Source organism: Oryctolagus cuniculus, chromosome 9 (genome assembly GCF_051225735.1).
Source record: "Oryctolagus cuniculus isolate XC-2025 breed Fujian yellow rabbit chromosome 9, ASM5122573v1, whole genome shotgun sequence".
Classification (NCBI taxonomy): domain Eukaryota; kingdom Metazoa; phylum Chordata; class Mammalia; order Lagomorpha; family Leporidae; genus Oryctolagus; species Oryctolagus cuniculus.
The window spans coordinates 82,846,611-82,865,205 of NC_142875.1; the positions used below are offsets into that span (position 1 = coordinate 82,846,611).

The 18,595-nt window shown below is 42.6% G+C and overlaps 3 pseudogenes; all 3 read right to left on the reverse strand.

Annotated features, from left to right (window-relative positions):
* LOC149124638 (M-phase-specific PLK1-interacting protein pseudogene) overlaps nucleotides 1–460 on the reverse strand; it is a 46,821-nt pseudogene extending 46,361 nt beyond the window's left edge.
* Nucleotides 461–580: 120 nt separating this feature from the next.
* On the reverse strand, nucleotides 581–9,328 carry LOC100354319 (pre-rRNA 2'-O-ribose RNA methyltransferase FTSJ3-like; annotated as a pseudogene).
* A 4,927-nt stretch (nucleotides 9,329–14,255) lies between these two features.
* Nucleotides 14,256–16,089, reverse strand: LOC138843830 (zinc finger CCHC-type and RNA-binding motif-containing protein 1 pseudogene; annotated as a pseudogene).
* Nucleotides 16,090–18,595: the final 2,506 nt, after the last annotated feature.

The following is an 18,595-nucleotide window of genomic DNA, read 5'->3' on the forward strand; positions in this document are numbered from 1 at the left end:
CAAGAGTTGCCTGTAAAGAACAGAAATTTTAAAAAACTGAAAAACAGTACCTCTAAGAGAGTAGGACAGGTCTTTCCAGTCCGTGGCGGGAAGAGAGAAAACAGAAGTCTGCTTATAGAAAAAGAGCTCTTACCTGCCTTCCACCTTTTTTTTTAAGGAATAGAGTGATACCTCAATCTGATACACACCTGGGGTGAGGGGTGAGCATGTGCCTTGGTCCCAGATGCAACAGTTGCATCCTGGGAAGGTGAGTGTATCAAGCCAACAAAGAAACAGCATTATTTTGCAGAGATACAAGAGTTCCTGCTCACCTAAACTTTACTAACTGCTTAGTTACACCAATCACTTTGACTATATTCATTCAGTATCTCACACTCTTCTCAGAAGGATCATGGTTTCACAGAACTGACAAGACAGCTTCTTCAGGCATGATGATAGCTTCCTCATTGAGGACCACCATGGTGCTCTATGCAGCTACCTCATTGTCTCCTTAGACAGCTGTGACGTGAGGGCGTGGCCAGCAGCGAGGACGTGGAGTGAGCCATGCCACATCCTGCTCCTAGTCCTTTTGCTAGTCAGCTCACTCCCACTTGTGTTTTCTCTTCTGCACCCTATGTCGCTGTGTTCTCTTGTCCTGCTTCATCCTCGAATCCACCCCTAGAAGTGGTCCCCAGCTCTGGCTAGCTGGAACATCCTGCAACCCACACCTTCTTTGGAACTTGACTTGTCTCCTGCTAGGCCCAGCCTTCTTGTAGAGACTTCACAGCTGTGCCACTTTCTCTTGTTCTGAGATGCCTCGCTCCATACCCCCACATTCACTACTGCTTCTGTCTTCTTCTTGGGCTGCTCCAGCTTCTTCAGCATCCTCTGTTTCTTTTTTTTTTTTTTTTTTTTTTGACAGGCAGAGTGGACAGTGAGAGAGACAGAGAGAGAAAGGTCTTCCTTTGCCGTTGGTTCACCCGCCAATGGCCGCCGCTGCAGCCGGCGCACCGCGCTGATCCTATGGCAGGAGCCAGGAGCCAGGTGCTTTTCCTGGTCTCCCATGGGGTGCAGGGCCCAAGCACCTGGGCCATCCTCCACTGCACTCCCTGGCCATAGCAGAGAGCTGGCCTGGAAGAGGGGCAACCGGGATAGAATCCGGCGCCCCGACCGGGACTAGAACCCGGTGTGCCGGCGCCGCAAGGTGGAGGATTAGCCTATTGAGCCACGGCGCCGGCCACCTCTGTTTCTTTTAACCTTGGCCTCAACCACTTTCTTAATGAGACACGCATTGATCACCTGCCGCTGTTTCCAGTACTGCTTCACTTCCTTCTTGTCAGCAGGCAATTGCCCTACCTGGTGCTGCTTTTGCTCCTGCAAAAACCACTCCTGCAGCTCCCTCTCATCCTCATTAAATGCAAACCAGTTGAAGAAATTCCCTACGATGTCTCTTTCAGCCATTTAGGAAGAAGCAATAACAGCACCTGGATCAAGACTTTCATGGCCCAGTATCTGATGTTTCCCTGGGTCTTTGACAGGCACTATATATTATGGGATTGTGGGGGGGGGGCATGGATTTGCTTCTAACCACAGGATGGTTGCCATCTCTCTTCATGATCACTGCTATGCTATCACTGTGTCAGCTGTCATCTTTCCTCCCCTCCAGGATGGTGGCAATTTCTCTCCTCGAAGGAACCTCTAGTTGCCTTATCCTGGAATGGGGAAGACTGTCCTTCCATCTTCAAATGAAGGTGCTGGGTGTTGCTGGTGGTGGTGGCTCTGGTACACCAGCTGAGCCTAGCTGATCCGCAGGGCCTCAACCGCATCATCCTCAATCCCACTGAAGCCATCCTGAGACCACGGGTAGCCTGTTCTTCCAGCAGTACCACCTCTTCCTCCAATGACAGCAGCAGCAGAGTCTCTTTGTCCTCTTCTTTATTATCTGCTTCTTCAGCAAATTGCACAACCCTGGATCCAGGTCACTGTCCAGAGATACATCAGCCTCCTCCTCCTCATCTGACACATAGGTGACATCCCTTGGCAGATTAGACAGGAATGTGTTCTCAGTGCTCACATCCCCTTGTGTCACTTCCCCTAACAGGTGGTGGTTCCAGATGGTCCACATGGAGAACATGCCAGTCTCCCCCTCATCCGCAATGGAAACCCCAGGAAGACCCATCGTCACCTCCACATCCTCCCACTGCCTTCTCTGCTCATGCAGCAGCTTCTTTCTCCTCCTCTTTAATTCTACCACCTCCCTGGCCTTCATCTCTGCCAAAATCCAGTTCAGTTGTGTTGCTCCCCCTCTTCATGGAGGAACGACACTAAACCCTGCCTAGGCTTCATATCCGAGTCACGGCACCATTATGTCACTCCCCCTCTTCATGGAGGAACGACACAGGACCCTGCGCTGTTCTTTTGTCTGCTCGGCCCTTCCCGGGTTTGCTGCTGGTTCTTCCCGGGTTGGCTACCGTCCCTTCCACCTCCGTGGAAGGGCGGTTCCCCCTGCCACTTTCCCCACTTCCGCGGGGGAGCGGCACACTGCTGGCCGGCTCTCTCGGGGGCTGCACAGGTGTTCCTTCAGATAGATGTTCCCTATGCATGTTGTCTCTCTCCTCCTTTATAGTCCTCTTCACCAATCCCAACTCTGCTACCCACACGCCGAGTACGCTGCTCTCCTCCAATCAGGAGCAGCTCCTGCTGTTTATTGGTTGAACTGGAGGCAGCTGTGTAGAAGCTGTTTCCTCCTCTCCCAGCGCCATATTGTGGGAGAGCAGATGCATAGAATAAGTCTTAATTCCAGTAACAGTCTAGTCTGAGTTGCTCCCAGTTGCTCCCCACAGATCCCCCTTTCTTTTTATTTTTTGGCGTTGATACGCGCCTGTCTTCGGTGCCCCACGGCACACACTCTGCTCTGCTTGCTAGAGTTGCCCACAGGTGCTTACAAGCCCTACCAATCAGGCAAACCGAATCCGGGTCCTCTCTTCGCCATGTTGTGAGGAGGTTTTTAGGTGCTAATGCGTGCCTGTGTTCGGTGCCCTGCAGCGCATGCTCTGCTCTGCTAGAACTGCCTGCAGGTGCTTACAAGCCCTACCAATCAGGCAAACCGAATCCAAGCCCTCTCATTGCCGTCTTGTGGGGAGACTTATTGGTGTTGATAATGCCTATCTTCGGTGACCTGCAGCCGCCCACAGGTGCTTATCGTCTTACTAATCAGGCAGACCGAATCCAAGCTCTCTCATTGCCGTGTTGTGGGGAGGCCTTATTTTTCTCTATCTCCGGGCATTCCTATTTCTCCCATTTTACTTCTATCTGCCAGCATTCCTATTTCTCTCATTTTACTTCTAAACTTCTGTTTCTCTTATCCCTGTGGCATGCATGCCAGCACCCGCCCCGAGGCTGCTTCTCGGCGCCTCGCCCGCGGCGGTTTCCCAGCTCCGCGGTCTCCGCGCCCTTTGCGCCCGCACCACAGCCTTCGCGCTAGCCCCGCGTTTCCTACTACTTGTGCCTCAGGCGCTCTCCCAGTTCGTGCCCCGCGCACTCTCTCTGCGCGGCGGCTTCCGCGAGTCACACAGCCTAGCTCACGTTTCCACCACCGGTATTCAGTCTAAGTTCCCTGGGCTAACCTGGCGAATTCAACCTAGCCTACGTTTCCACCTTACGGTTTGGCTTCCCATCTTTTGCTCCCCGGGCTAATCTGATGGATTCCAACCTGGCCCACGTCTCCGCCTCTGGTTTTTTAGATTTTCGCCTTTTGTTCCCCAGGCTGACTTGACAATCCCAAGATAGCTTACGTCTCCGCCTCGGCCTGCCCCCGCAGCTTCATCCTCCCTAACATTTTTCTCTACCCGGTATGTTTCCCTAAGTTTTCTTCCAACAATATTCCCCTCTCATTTCTCCTGGCTTCTCCCCACAGTCCGTATCCGAGTCTAAGTTTCTTCTAGGTTTCACTTTCGCTTTCAATCTCCTAGCTTCCCCGCCATAGTCCGCATCTGGTTTCACTTTCACTTTCAATCCTAGCTTTCAATCCTAACTTCTTTCCCACAGTCCATATCCGAGTCTATGCCTAGGCTTTCGATAGCTTCTTCCGGCACCTTTTCCGTCCGGCTTTTCCCTAGGCTCTTTACTAGTCTCTCTCTCCGGTATTTTCCCACTTCTTCCCGCTTCTTCCCTCCTAGGTTTCCTATCCGAGTCACGGCACCATTATGTCGCTCCCCCTCTTCATGGAGGAATGACACTAAACCCTGCCTAGGCTTCATATCCGAGTCATGGCACCATTATGTCACTCCCCCTCTTCGTGGAGGAACGACACAGGACCCTGCGCTGTTCTTTTGTCTGCTCGGCCCTCCCCGGGTTTGCTGCTGGTTCTTCCCGGGTTGGCTACCATCCCTTCCACCTCTGTGGAAGGGCGGTTCCCCCTGCCACTTTCCCCACTTCCGCGGGGGAGCGGCACACTGCCGGCCGGCTCTCTCGGGGGCTGCACAGGTGTTCCTTCAGATAGATGTTCCTGGTGCATGTTGTCTCTCTCCTCCTTTATAGTCCTCTTCCACCAATCCCAACTCTGCTACCCACACGCCGAGTATGCTGCTCTCCTCCAATCAGGAGCAGGTCCTACAGTTTATTGGTTGAACTGGAGGCAGCTGTGTAGAAGCTGTTTCCTCCTCTCCCAGTGCCATATTGTGGGAGAGCAGATGCATAGAATAAGTCTTAATTCCAGTAACTTAGTCTAGTCCGAGTTGCTCCCCACAAGTTGCTCCTCTTTCTCCTCCTCACCTCATGTTTCTCCTCAAATGACTTTCTTATGGTCCCAGGTGTTGGCTCCTCCTTATCATCACCTTCTTCCTCCTCTCCTGAGTTCAGGCTTGTGTCCAGTGCCTTTGCTTGCTCTTTAAGCTTCTTGGTCATATCTTGCCAAAGCTTTGTTCTCCAATTCATAAAGTACCTGAGTTCCTCATGCCCCAGCACTTTGATGTCCTGGTCGCATGCCTCTTTTTCCTCAGTGGTATCTGGATGCTGTACCAACACATCATCATCTAGCAAGATTTCACTGGCTAGATGGAAGGAAGTTAACAGGGTTGGCAGCTCAAAAAAAGTCAGTGATGGAGTTGTGGTGATAAAGAATGAACTCAGCTTCCACATAGCCTTAAACCTTGGCTTCTTCTTAGTAACCAACTCAGTAAGACCTAGCCTGCATTTGAACCTCCTTGAAGGTAAGCCTGGGGCTGAAGAATTTATTGTCAAACTTATCAGGACCCAGGAATTCCAAGCAGACTACAAAGATCTCTGTAGCTTCATGGCGAGAAGCTTGGGGCCTGGTAGCCTGGACATGGTGAAATGGCTGCTGAAAGATCCATAGCAGGGGCTGATCGTCACTGAAACAGAAATCTTTGCCCTGACGTGGCCACCATGGGCCAGAAAATCATATCCAAACACAGAGCCATCAGTGTCAAATGGGCTTGTGAGGAAGCATCAGGAACCCTCCCCCTCCTGTGCACTTGCTGAATTTGCCCTCTTGCCCATGGTAGAATGGGGAAGAGTCACTCAATCTGAGTAGAATGAGGAAGTGGGAGATGTCTCTTCCTGGACAACTATATTCTGCTTCCCATTTTCCCACCCCTACAGCAAACACACTTCACAAGCTTTTATTCTAAGACACAATATGAATGAATAACATATTTACTGAACAAATGTATACTTTTAATTTGTTAACTGACAACATGCATACACATAAACACACACACATGTGTGTGTGTGCACACAGAGCCTTCAAAAGGTTCTTGAAAAATGTGTATTATGGAAATATTACACATGGATTTCAAAATTTTTCACACCAAAATAAACATCTGAATTCCTTTTTTGCACTACACATTTAACTCATTCATCTAAGCTTTGGTTTCACTTAATCTAAATACTGCTATGAATTGCTCTGAGCCATCAGTGGCTATCACTTACAGTAGAGCAACATGATAATTTTCATCATTTCTATTTCTGATTGTTATTTCTTTGTCCCTCATAAAAATGAAAACATGATGTTGAGGTATACTGTAAGTATCAAGATTTTTCTTCACTTCCTTTTTGGTTAAATTGAATCCAGGTTTTTCCTCACCTGGAGTATGGAGTTCCTTCTGGTCATCAGTCACAGTTTTTAACACATAGGTATTCAGCCTGAGTAGAAGTCCTGCACCAAGCTCAAATTGGACATGCTGCTTCTCCTAGCTTTGAAAATCCCAAGACTGAAATCAATTTCTACAGCATTTAATATACCATTGCCTACTGCCTGACCCACCAAGTGCATGACAGACAATATGCTGCATAAAAATAACTTTTGCTTGAAGTATGAGCCTATAATAATTTAAGGCATTAAAAGCAATAATCTGCAATTCAAATATATGTGAAAATACGTAACTGTGATGGCAATCAAGGTGAATGTATCTGTTCATAAATTTTGATTCCCATTTCTGATTATTTTCTCTTCATACATTCTTTGATGAGCTAAACTCAAAGTGTCTCATTATTTTGTTTCATCTTGAGTGTCTTTGGTTATTAATGATTTTCAACAGGTTTAATGCTGATTGGCCATCTGCATTTCTCCTTCCGCAAATTGTCCTGGAAATGTCCTCTGCTCATTTCTCCCTCTGGTTTCTGCTTTTTCTCCTCCTCCTCTGTAATTTGAGAGGTAGGCAGGGGATGGGGAGAGAAAGACTGAGACAGAGACATCAGGGCCAGGAGCCAGGAATGCAGTCCAGGTCTCCCACATGGACAGTAGAAACCTAATTACTTGAGCCATGAGTGCTGCCTCCCAGGGTCTGCTTTAGCAGGACAGAATCAAGACCCAAAGCTGGGAATTGAACTTAGGCACTGTTGACATGGGATGCAGATCTCTGAATTGCTAGGCTAAAGGCCTGCTCCTGTTTTGTTTTGTTTTTAATGTGTGAGCATCCCTACATCCCTACAAATTAAGAAAAATAGCCTTTACTTTTCATATTTGAAGCAAATGTTTTTCATTATCTTATTTTACTTTTACACTTTTTTGTGTATGCATACAAAATATAAATGCTTATGAAGTCAAGTAAATCAACATCTTCCTTAGAACTTCTTTCAATAAGTGTACACTTGGGAAATTCTTTCTCTACTTTGAGATCAGATTAAAATTTTTGAATTCACTTTGTTTCAAAGTGCAATTGTTAGGTAGGTGTTGTGGCACAGTAGATTAAGCCTACATCTACAATGCTGACATCCGACGTAAACACCAGTTCAAGTGCTGACTGCTCCATTTCTGATTGAGCTCCCTGCTAATGTGGAAGATGGCCCCTGCCATCCACATGGGAGACTAGGATGAAGCTCCTGGCTCCTGGTTTTGGCCTGGCCCAACCCTGGCTATTAAAGCCATTTGAGAAGTGAATCAGAAAATAGAAGTCTTCTCATTCTCTCTCTGTAACTCTGCCTTTCTAATAAATAAATCAATCTTTTAAATAATTTGATTGCTTTTAAATATATTTTTATTTAGAGTCTTGCATTTTATGGGTGACTCTTTGATCTGGAACTTAGTGTATATCACATGAAGCTCTACATTAACCTGAAGGAAATAATTCATATAATTAATCCTCCTCTGCATATCCTATTAGACTTTATTATCTCAGAATGTATCACAAATCGTGCTTCTGGATTTCTCTTCTGCCCAACAGCTTTATGTGTCTTGTCTTATATATGTAGTACATAATTTTAATTTTGTACTATATCAATGTGTATTGCATTTAACTGTAATAGAAATCCCTGCAACAAGGAAAATAATTTTTTTCACTCAATAAGAGTCCAGGGCTGAATCAACTGCTAAAGATACCAGCAGATACTCTCAATCCATCTTGCTTTTTGCCTTCACAAATCTTAGCAATGACCACTGCAATTCTAGCTATCACACACTCATTTTGGAACAGGCAGTATCTGTGCCGTGGGATCATCTTAAGCTTCGAGAAAATCTATGAAATCACAGGAGTTTGGAGGGTATTGGACGTGTGTTTGGCTTTCACAGCCTCTGTGAGTAGAAGACAAGACAAAAGCAATTGAAATCAGCATTGAGTGAGCCAGCACATGGTGTGCCGTCACATAGAACATTTGATAACTTTCAGGAAAAAAATGCCCTGTTCATATTTCAAAATTTCATAGCTTTTCTTTATCCTTCCTAATGGACTTTGGAGTTAGATGCCATAGTTTATTAGGTTCACAATGAGAATTCCTCAATCAAGAATATTTATATCTTCTATAAATATAAAATAAACATATTTATAAGAATAAATATATATTATTTATTTATATGTTCTTAAATGGTTTTCACTAATATTTTATTTTAAATTATGTAAGGCCCATGGAGTTCTTGTTAGGTTATTCTGAGGAATTTAGTGTTTTGTGAAAATCACCTTTTCTATTATTGCAGTTTTAATTAGTTGCTAATACACATGTGTTAGTCCACTTTGTACTGCTCTGACAGAACACCGGGAGCTGGGTACTTCACTAAGAGCAGAAATGTCTTTCAGTTTTGCAGGCAGAGGACTTAAAAATCAAGCACCAGCCCCTGTTGCATGCTTTCTTGCTGCATCCTCAAGGTGGAAGGCAGAAAAGCAAAAGAGCGCAAGCAAACCTATTCATACTGGCCCTTAGAGCAGCACTCACTTTCTCATGGGAGGAAACCCTCATGGCTTAAACACCTCCCGAAAGCCTCCCCTCCCACCATTGTTGCATTTGGGATTGTTTTCAATAGGGGAGTTTTGATGGACACATTCAGGCCACGGCAATACAGCTACGGGAAATCTATTGATTTGAGGCTGCCTATCTTGGAATGTAGATACACTTCTGTACCCTTTTTAATTTTAATAATCTTCCTGGATTTTATATTTCTTTCCCCCTTCAAGTTCCTACATAGAATGTTATTCCTAACAATAATTATAACGTACCTTTGTACCACAAGCATATTTATTTCAAATTTACTTGCATTACACACAATTTTATCAATCTATCAATCTCGTGCTTTAGAAGAAAAATATTGTAACAGTTAATTTTACATGTCAACTAGACCTCAGATATTTTGTTAAATATTACTCTGGGTATGTCTGTGAGGACAGTTCTGGATGAGATTAACATTTGGATCCATAGACAGACTAAAGATTACCCTCCCCATGTAGGCAGACCTCACAAAATCCACTGAAGTCTTGAATAGGACAAAAAGGCTGAGAAAGGAAGTCTCTATCTGACTGCCTTAGAACTGACTGTCTTAGGACGTAGCCTCCTACCCACAGATTCAGATCACAACTTACACCATCAACTCTCCTGGGTTTCCAGCTTGCCCAACATACATCTTGGGACTTTCATGTCTCCATACTTCATTAGGCACTTTCTTATCATATACCTATAAGCCTACTTTGGAGAAATTGCAGATTGGTTCCAGAACATCAGTAGAAAGCAAATATCACGATCACAATAAAGTGAGTCACATGAATTTTTTATATTCTATTACATATAAAGGTTATATTTATACTAAACTGTACTCTGTTAAGTGTGCAATAGCATTATATTTTAAAAACACAATGGACATACCTTAATTTAAAATTACTTCATTACCAAGTGGGTTTCTGGAGCAGTATTTAAGACCCTGCTTGGGAACCCACATCTAATATCAAAGTGATTGGGTTTAAATCTCAGAGCTTCGTTCCAGATTTCAGAGGCCAGTTAATGCATGTCTTAGAAGAAGCAGGTGATTTGGGTCCTTAAAACCCATGTGGGACACCTGGATTCAGTCCCAGGCTCTTGTTTCTACATGGTCCAAAACTGGCTACTGTGGGCATTTGAGGAGTGAACTAGCAAACAGAAGCAATCTTCTTTCTCTCTTTCTCCCACTGTGCCTTTCAAATAAAATGAAAATAAATGAATTAAAAATACTTTATCATTAAGGAATGCTAATGATTATCTGAGGCTTCAGTGAATTGCAATTTTTTGCCAATGGAAGGTCTTCGTAGTTATTGTATTATTTATATATTTATTTGAAAGACAAAGAAAGAGAGACAGGCAGACAAAGATCTTCCACCCCCTAGTTTATTTCCTAAATGCCTACAACAGCCAGAGCTAGGTCAGGTATAAGCCCAAAGCCCTAAACTCAACCCAAACCTCCTCCATGGGCAGCAGTGTCTCAAGTACTTGAGCCATCATCTGCTGCCTCCCAGAGTTTGCATTAGCAGGGTCGGAAACAGAGTTGAAACTCAGAGGGACTCTGATAGAGAACACCGGCAGCCCAAGCAATGACTTAACCACTGTGCCAAATGCTTGCCGCAAGGGAGGTCTTGCCTTGATGCTGATGACTGCTGACTGATCAGGGTGGTTGTTGCTGAGGTTGGAGTGGCTGCAGCAGTTTCTTAAAATAAGACAATAATGAATTTTACCACATCAATGGACTCCTCTTTAATTCATTGATTTTGAGAAACACTCTGAGTCCAACTTGATTTGTTTCTCCTTGTGGGTAAATTTCGATGTTTTCTCTTAATTACTTCTAGAGCCTTCCTTTAATCTGAAAAGTCTACCACAAATGTAACTTTTGTTTTTCTTTTTCATACCATGAAGTTTTTAGATTTAGGTTTCATTTATTTGTGGAAGACAAAAAAATGCTTCTATTTGATTACTATTTCTAGATCTTAAATTCCTTTTTCTTGAAATCTGTACTTTGGATCTTTTACATTGAAGCTTCTTTTCTCTATATATTTTTACTCTATTACTATAAGGACATTTTCTTATCCAAAGTTTGATCTTTTTCAGTATCAAATCTATGATTTGTGTCATGCCCATTTACAATTCAGTGACTGTTTCCCATGTCCTTTGAACTTTTGGATTATTCTTCATTTATGACTAATTGTCTCCACTGAAGAAAATTTGTGTTGAGAAATATAACCTGAATGTTTTCTAAGATTTTTAGCCTTTCTTTTGTTAAATGTATTTCAAAATGAGGTGGTCTTTGTGATTCTTTGGAATCACAATATCTGTATTGGCATAATGACTTTTCTTCTTCTTTACTTAAAGAGAGGGGGAATGCTTCCTTGGCACTGGGTATCAGTTAGCTATTGCTACATAATAAATCACTCCAGACTCATTGCCTTAAAATGATAACTGCAATTAGCACATGATATTGTGAGAAAATGGAGGCTGTGCTCAGTTGGTCAATTCCGGTTTTCACTGGGCTCTCTCATGCATCTGTGGTCAACTCCAAGTCAGCCAGGTGACTCTGAATCTAGAAATTGATGGGCTGTTAGCCAGAAGAGCTCAGCCATTCTTCAACAGGCTTTTGGCAGGACAAGGGGCCCAAGAGATCAATTAGAAATCTGGAAGTGCCTTTTCACACCTCCAGCTTGTATCAAATTTTCTACTCTCTCATTAGTCAAGCCAAGTTTCATGACTAAACTCAGCATCGGAATGGGAGGGGACTATAGAGTTACAGGACAAGTGTACACATGGAGGTCCCAAACCATGCAATCAAGGTATTATCCCATATTCACGTCATAACCAAGTGGAAGTCATTAAGAGACTAGCTAGGCCAGCGCCGCGGCTCACTAGGCTAATCCTCCACCTTGTGGCACCCGCACACTGGGTTCTAGTCCCCGTTGGGGTGCCAGATTATGTCCCAGTTGCCCCTCTTCCAGGCCAGCTCTCTGCTGTGGCCAGGGAGTGCAGTGGAGGATGGCCCAAGTACTTGGGCCCTGCACCCCATGGGAGACCAGGAGAAGAACCTGGCTCCTGCCATCGGATCAGCGTGGTGCGTTGGCCGCAGCACGCCGGCCGTGGCGGCCATTGGAGGGTGAACCAACGGCAAAGGAAGACCTTTCTCTCTGTCTCTCTCTCTCACTGTCCACTCTGCCTGTCAAAAAATAAATAAATAAAAATAAATAAAAAAAGAGACTAGCTAAAACACCCACCCATGTCTTTGTAGGCAACATGGGAAGCCTAACCAGTTCCTGTGGGTAGTAGATCAGGAGGAATAGTTAACTCTAGTAGGCATATTCCACCATGCCCCAGCTGTACAATATGGTTCCCATAGTTGGATTGTACCCTAGTGTTCCTAGAACTGTCGAGCTCATCAAGGTAACTGGTAAATCCATGAAGGTCTCGTAGTCTGTTCTTACTAATATTTCTAGTAGAAACCAGGTAACAGTGTAGGCCTACTAATACTCTCCCTTAACTCTATGCAAAACTACTTTCTTTCCAGGAAAGGGAGATAGTGTAGAAGGCCTTTATGACCTGTACATTGTCTCATCCAAACTATATTTTGGGATGAAAATTCCAGAAGGTTCTATTGTCACTATTATGATGCAGGTTTTTCCAAGTTTGTATGAGCCACTGTTGCTGCTATTGTTGCTGCTATAGTTGGGGTGTAATACACATATAATGCTTGCATCTTACGTGTTTGGTTTCATGAGATTTACCAAGTATAGATCTCAGGTAAGCACCACCCAAAATTGAGATTCAGAACTTTTCCTTTATCTCAGAAAGATTTCTTGTGTTTGCCTCCGTCTATTCTTCCTCGTGCCAAGGTAACAAGTTTCTGCTTTCTTTTGCTAGAAATTCTTGTGCCTCTTCTTGTAATTTATACAGCTGGAACGGCTTTTTATTTCCTTAACATAATCGTTTGAGATTGATCCATGTCATTGCAGGTGTCATTCATTAGTTTGCTCCTTTTTATAGCTGAGTAGAATTCTGGTGTTTAAATATAACAATTTGTTATCCACTCTCCTATTGATAGACATTTGGTATGTTTCCAGTCTGGGGCTATTATGAATAAGGCTGCAGAAAATATTTCCAATATATTCTACTTGCTGCTGATGAATTTCCAAGGAACAATTCTTTATAATTCAGCTCTGGAGGATTATTTCAGTCTTCTAAAAATTCAATAAAAGTGTTCCAGATGTTTAGCATGACCTTAATTTCAAAACATTGCAGCTACAGGTTTTAAAAGTAGGACTTGGTGATTATTAAAAGTGAAAATATGCTCCTAAGAAAAAAAGTAATATTTATTCAATAAGCATTACCAATAGCAATTTAAAGGATGATCTCCATGGTATAATACAAGGCAAAGTGTTTGTAGAAAAACTGAAATAAGAACTGGTTTGCTTTGGTGCAAAAAATAATTCGAAATCCATGCATAGTTTTTTCATAAATATGCATTTTCCATGAATTTGTTGAAAATCCCTCTAAGCATGGATTTCAAAAAATTTTTGCACCAAATAAATTTACCTTTTAACTCCATTTTAATTAATTTTTTTTTGACAGGCAGAGTGGATAGTGAGAGAGAGAGAGACAGAGAGAAAGGTCTTCCTTTGCCGTTGGTTCACCCTCCAATGGCCGCCATTCCTGGCACGCTGTGGCCAGCACACCATGCTGATCCAAAGCCAGGAGCCAGGTGCTTCTCTTAGTCTCCCATGGGGTGCAGGGCCCATGTACTTGGGCTATCCTCCACTGCCTTCCCGGGCCACAGCAGAGAGCTGGCCTGGAAGAGGGGCAACTGGGACAGAATCCGGCGCCCCAACCAGAACTAGAACCCAGTGTGCCGGTGCCGCTAGTTGGAGGATTAGCCTATTGAGCCGCGGCGCCGGCCTCAATTAATTCTTTGAAGTATCCTTCATATATAATTTTAAGAAAAACTTATTTTTAAAAAGTTTACTAGCTGGGCATGGCGCTGTAGTACAGTGGGTTAAAGCCCTGTCCTGAAGCACCAGCATCCCATATGGGCGCCAGTTCTAGTCCTGGCTGCTCCTCTTCTGATCCAGCTCTCTGCTATGGCTTGGGATAGCAGTAGAAGATGGCCCAAGACTTTGGGCCCCTACATCCACATGGGAGACCCAGAAGAAGCTCCCAGTTCCTGGCTTCAGATTGGTGAAGCTCCAGCCATTGTGGCCATCTGGGGAGTGAACCAGCAGATGGAAAACCTCTGTCTCTACCTCTCTCTTTAACTCTTTCAAATAAATAAAGTAAATCTTTAAAAAAGTTGATTAGCATTTTATGATATTTGTTTTGAAGACTAAACTTCAAAAGACATGTAAACCAATAAGACAAATAAAATCTTATAATGAACATCTAAAATCCCTTTAACATCTTTTTCTCATGGGATGACAATAGTATTACCATAATTGTACTGCTTTCTTATTTTTATTAAAATTCACTCTTTTCAAGATTATTATGAGCAAATACTGATTTTTAGTACAGGTTGTATATCTCTTATCTGAAATACTTGGGACCAGACTACTTTAGATTCCAGGATTTTTAATTTTTATTATTTTGGAGTTGTTGTGTATACATAATGAGACATCTTTGGGATTTGATCTGAGCCTAAACATGAATTTCATCTTTGTTTTCTATAAACATTATATACATAGCCTGAAGACAATTTTATACAGGTTGTGTAATAATGTTGTCATGAAACAGAGTTCCATTGTATGGAACATCCTACTTGAGACCTGTACTGGTGTTGAAAATGTTTCAGACTTTGTACTATTTAAGATTTCAGATTAGGGATGTTCCAACTACACTGCGCTCAGGCGAGATAGGAATGTGACACTTTATAAATATTTTTAAATTTCCTATGAACTATTTTCTAGTAAACAAAATAAAAAAGCTATCTGGTGTTAAGAATTCTTATGCTTAAATTCTGAAACTAACCGTAGTCCTCAGCTGAACTTTGTGCTTCTAGACTTTTTTTTTTAATGTATTTACCAATAAACACAGTGTTATTCACTCAGCTCTTCCTCATCACTGACATATGAGCTTTTATTTATCCTCAGGCTCCTTGAGCTATCTGTTGGTGAGGGAGCCCTTGAAGTGCATTTCCAATTTTTGGTTTTTCAGTTTTGCCTTGCTGCCGGCAAGGCAACCACCTGGCTGACGCTGTCCACAGCAGGGTCTTCCCCTTCATCTTCACTTTCTCCTACTTCTGTGATTTCTTCTGCTGCTTCAGGACATTTCTTCTTCTTTTCTTTCTTCTTTGGAGGTTCACATTCTGCAAGCAAACTTGTAGGACAAGTGCGACGTAAGTGTCCACTTCCCCCCATCCATAGGGTTTGGATTTATCAAAGTAGTTTTGTCTTTGATGAACTCAGCTGCTCTTCTGTTGTGGGTTGCAATGCGTGCTTTTATCACTCTCCCTAATAACTGTTTGTTTTTTATTGTTCTGGTGCAGTTATGCACTGTCTTTATCCAAAAACAAAATAATTGCAACCCCTTTACTCTCCCTGGTACCTTTTCTTTCATTCTAGTGGCCTTCACAAGTTTGCCATATTTGCCATTGAAAAATATCCAGTACAAGTCGTTGTTTGTCATAGAAAAAGATAAGTTGGAGATACACACTGTGCTCTTATCTGAGGCCAATCCACTCCTCATTTTTGCAGACGGGGCCAAGGGCCACCCCCTGCTTCCATTACTCTTCCTGCCCCCTTGCAGCGGCATGGGCATTGCAGGTCCTAGCAAGAGCAGGGGCTGAGAAACCCATATACATATTCTTGATGCTGCCAGGCCCTTCTCCAGTTCCACATATTAGGAATCAAAATAGCACTCTTGTGTTGGATCTCTGTAGATCAAATGAAACTGCGAAGAAGGGGATTGAGTGTGAAGACAGTGGGAACTGATATAAAATTGGGAGCAATAACTATAATACAGAAGATCTGTGGAGGTGATTCCAGAATTCAGGTAGGAACTGAAATGTTCCCAAACTGGACAATATATTGAAATGATCTGGAAGGAAAAATAACCTTGAGTTTAGGGGTGACTGTGATGAAAATAATGTTTTCAAAATTTTAAAATTTTTCTGTCCCACTAAAATCCTGAAATTCATTCAGTAAGTTAAGGGTGAGGCTAAGAAGCAATCCTTCTGAGAAGCACACCAGGTAATTTTCAGGCATTTCTTTGCACAAGAATTTGGGATGCTCTGGAATAGTGGAGCTCTAAGGCCCATGGTAAACCTAAGGTTCTATGTTTCCAGTGGTAGTTTGAAGCCTTCTGTTGTCCTGAGTTATGCTGAGGTCAGAGGTTGCCTTGATGTGCCACGAGGAGTTTGCAGTGGTGTGGTAGAATTCCTTCCAAAGTCCCAGATAATTGCTATATAGGATGTAGGGGAGGGACAACACAAGGACAGGAGAATGGAGAAAAAAAGGGATGATGACAATGTAATTCACAAGGGTCTGGCTTAATATAAACTCTCAAAATTCCCAGTTGCAAACAAAATGTGAATGCATTTCCTGTCATTCTCTGAAAAATGGATAGGCATTTCTTTTGTGTTAAATGGATGTAAATGGAGTGAAGTATAGATTCTGTGCCAGCATCTAAGCTATAAAAATGTAATTGCTCCTAAATTGAAACACATTATCAATTCCTAGTTTAATGCTAGTTCAGAATTAAAGGGCGTTAATCAACATGTTTGGCACAGACAGAAGTGTGAAGCAATAGATATAGAATGGAGAATCAAAACATCAGTTATCATTTGTTAAATGACCCACAATGGGACATGTCTTGTGCTTTACTTACTTACTTTGTTTTCTGTATATTAGATGTAGGCTATGGAACATCAATAGGCAGAAGAATGTAGCAGAAAGAAACCCTGGAAACAGGATGTTAGTCCAAGTTGTGCCCCTAATTGGGTGACCTCTGACTAATTACAACTGCTTAACTCTCTGAATAAAAGGTCTGGAAACTGAAGAGTAGCTTCAACCTTAGAACAGTAGATTAGTGAGGATCCCTTGGGCTATGCAGCTGTAACAAACAACTTTGTTATCTCAATGCCTTCATCATAGAAGTTTTTCACTTTTAGAAAGTGCGCATTAGACCTGGCCGCCTCTCCAGATCAGTTTCCCTTCCTGCAATGATTCAGTCATCCAAGTTGCTTAGATTCTCTGGTTCCTCCATTCTAACATGAGGAACAGACACAAAGAGAATTGGCTCCAGGGCCTTGTCATTGCCTTAATCGTGACTCCTTGCTTGCTCTCATTTATCATTTAACTGAACAACTCATATGGCCCCATCAAAAGTAGCTGGAAAATATGTCTCCTGCATGTCCAACAAAGGAAGAAAAACCAAGTTTTGGTGAGTTTGAGAAAGATTTAACACAAATTGTCTCCTCTCTTTAAGCACATGAGTGAAAATACATATGACTTTGAGAATGCCTGGTTAAAATAGTTTAATTTTAATTTTAATGTTTTATGAATAATGGAAAATAACCTATATAATTACTCAGATACTTGCTATTGATCACCTCTGATGAGTGTTTATTTTATAGTATTATTATTGCAACCAATCTTTAAACATATTGATGACACAAGAAAAATATAGTCGAGGGGGCAGGTGTTTAGTCTAGTGGTTAAGATTCTTGGATCTTACAAGCAGTGCCTGGGTTCAACTTCCAGTTTCAGTTCTGGCTCCAACTTTCCACCAGTGCAGACCCTGGGAGGCAATAATGGTGGCTGAAGTAGTTGGGTTTCCACAATGCTTCTGGTAGAACTAGATTGCAATCCCAGCTCCTGGCTCTGGCCCAGCCCAGCCCAGTCCTTTCAAGGCATTTGGAGTAAACTAGCAGAGGGGATCTCTCTATCTGTCTCTTACTCTTTCTCTCCACCTCTCAAATATACTTAAAATTTTTATATGGTTAAACTAATGTAAATATTAATGGTAATGATTATAGAAAATATGTTAATGTACTATATAATTATAACTATATATTGTTATATATAATGTAACTATATAATTATAGTTTTATCAATAACAGTAACATTCAAGAGGGCTTACTTTGTCCAAGCAGTAGGGCTGTGTTTTTTTTTTCCTTTTTTTCAGTTTTTAATTAATGAATACATTTTTCATAGGTACAACTTTAGGAATATAGTGGTTCTTTCCCCCATACCCACCCTCCCACCCTGAGTCCCACCCCACCTCCCTCTCCCTCTCCCATCCCCTTCTTCATTATGGTTCATTTTTAGTTTGATTTTATATACAGAGGACCAACTCCAGGTTAAGCACAGATTTCAGCTAAGTGTTTCAAATGGAATAAATTATTTCAGTCCATCAACTCTACAAGGGTGATACTTTTGTATGCTTAGCTCACAACTAAAAGGCAAAAATTAAAAGCAGACAAAAAAAAAAAAAAAACAAAAACAAAACACAAGGTTTACTCACACTTAAATCTTTAGTTAACAGTAGCACAGCCAGTCTCCAGCTATCTTATGCCTAACTTCAAAATTCATGTTCATTACCAGGTCATGCTTATATTGTTTTGTTAGGGAATGAGGAAGCTGAAGTTCATGGAAATTTGTGCCCTGACTAGTGTCACTCATGTTGACGGCTGTGACAATAAAACATACGTGCCTTTGGGATTGCCATGTTCATCCCACAATTCTCCTATCCCTGAGTCCTTTAAGATAAACCAGGGGGACCCTGAGAAGGGCCCCTCCTGCAGAAGTTGGTCTGTTGCAATCACTCCTGGTTGCCAACACCCTGGCCACGCCTCTGAGGTGTACAGTTCTTCCTTTCTTTGGCTGTATTTTCTTGACCATGTCTATAAAGAACACTCAGTCCATTCAAGAGCACATGTCTTTAGACTATAGCATCAAAG